The following is a 2,038-nucleotide window of genomic DNA, read 5'->3' on the forward strand; positions in this document are numbered from 1 at the left end:
ACATTCCCCAAATTTTTTTAAGTGCAATTAAAGCATAAAGCCGAATACTAAAATTGTGATGGAAACACCACTGTAGGACAACAATTAGTGCTTTCTTCAAGGCTGATATCTAGAGAAAGAGAAACATACTTTAATCTTTGACTCTACCCAGCAAAGTAGGAAGATATAAAAAATAAAATTCACATAAACTGCCATGAATGTAGATGAACTGGCCCCGTAAAAATTGAATACATTAATACTGTCTTTAAAAATCTTAAGTACTTATGGTACTGGGATATATGATAATGTCTGGGGGGGGGAAACCTATTAAATGTTGGATTCACACAACAGTTAAATGGTTCATATTTAATATATATATATATATCATATTTTCTATCAGCCAAAGGAAATAATTTGTTCATGTCAGCACAGATATAACAGATGTATTAAGAGGCAATGAATTAGAGGTTTAAAATGGAATTAAGCAAATTAATAAAGGATCTGGCAGTCCTGGTGCTATCTATGATGACCCTATACTGTCTCCTTACTAGTTGTTTATCAAACATACTGACTGACACAGGGAGATTTCCCATGTTATTTGGCCCTGAAGGAAACAGGATACTTGATTAGATATTGAGACCAAACAGATCTTTGATGGGTTTAGAGATGTTCAAGGAAAACTTCATATAAACATACTATAATACTCTCATCTGGATTGTACCAAGAGCAGATAACAGGATTTATTTTCTATAATAAACTTTTTTAGTTTCAAACAAAAGCACTTACTTTTTCAGATTTATTCTGGAGAATTATGTCAAAATGTGACAGGACTGCTAAAAATGTGCAAATGCTAGTTTTAAATTGATCTTCATCCTGAAAAATAAGTTCTGTATTAATCTCAATTATTTCTCAATTTGTAAAAATATATTGAGCCTAATAAGAATAATTATTCTCTTCCTAATACTGAATCTTAACTACTGTTATCCTAATACAGCATATATTTTCAATAGTAATAACTCAATGGAGTATATTTTCTAATAATCTTGAATGCATTTTTTATAAAAATAATCCATTCTTTATTTGTACTTCATTCATATTTGACTATAGCTACTCACATAATTAAAGCAATTCCAGAATTTTTCAAGATAATGGGGAAACTTGTGTAAAATCAGAATGATATTCCACTCTATTAAATACTTTACTGATGCTTGATTATTATTATGTCCAGCTTGAAGAATCCTGTCAACGATTCTTGATAAAAGATCCTAAATAAAATATCAGGAATTAAATCAGTTATAATTTATAGATGACTTCATCATATTTTATTTATTTAATTGATATTCGGCTTTTCTTTCAGGTGTTAACATTAGAGCCACTATGTGAGATGAGTAGCTGTGTAAATGTGACAAATAAATAAAATAGATAAAATTATGTCCCAAGCATTGCCCTCTACTAATTTTCCCATAACAATCACCATGTGAAGTACGTTGAACTATGTTGGCTCATCTAGAACCAGGATCTCTTTATGTCTAGTCAGTATCTTAACTACCATATAACACGGGTTTCCCCATACACAGCTGCTTTTCTATATATTTCTTCTCTCCCTAGATGACACAAATATTTAAAAAGTGATATTTTTCTAGGAGTACCTTGCACTATATCCACTATAATTATACAATCTAAATGTAAGTTTCTTTTCCACAGAAGATCACTCTCATTCTAAGCAGAGGAACACACGTTTTTTGTTGTTTCTATTGAAAAGAGAGTATTCCAAACTGCTAAGTCAAAAAGTCAACCATAATTAATTCTCATGCCTTTAATCATCATGGCTCTATCTTACTGAAAATTATAAACCAGCAGCTATTTTTAAAGAGGCTCTGAAGTTTGGGCAAGGTGTGTTTGGCCTTCCCTCTATTTAAGCAAAATTGTTACACATGAGAAGCCAACTTCTAACTCAGTGGGTTCTCAACCTTTTTAATGCCGCGACCCCAACCGGTCGTAAGTCGAGGACTAAACCGGTCGTAAGTCGAGGACTACCCAACCGGTCGTAAGTCGAGGA

The 2,038-nt window shown here is 32.2% G+C and overlaps 1 long non-coding RNA gene across 1 annotated transcript; it reads right to left on the reverse strand.

The window, feature by feature from the left end:
* Positions 1-10: 10 nt before the first annotated feature.
* On the reverse strand, positions 11-1,240 carry LOC107302033. Its single transcript, XR_001549360.1, has 3 exons — positions 1,095-1,240; positions 766-852; positions 11-109 (listed from the first exon to the last, which is right to left on the reverse strand). It is a non-coding gene; the product is annotated as an uncharacterized LOC107302033 (long non-coding RNA).
* Positions 1,241-2,038: the final 798 nt, after the last annotated feature.

Source organism: Protobothrops mucrosquamatus, unplaced genomic scaffold, assembly GCF_001527695.2.
Source record: "Protobothrops mucrosquamatus isolate PMUCROS unplaced genomic scaffold, P.Mucros_1.0 scaffold23416, whole genome shotgun sequence".
Lineage (NCBI taxonomy): Eukaryota > Metazoa > Chordata > Lepidosauria > Squamata > Viperidae > Protobothrops > Protobothrops mucrosquamatus.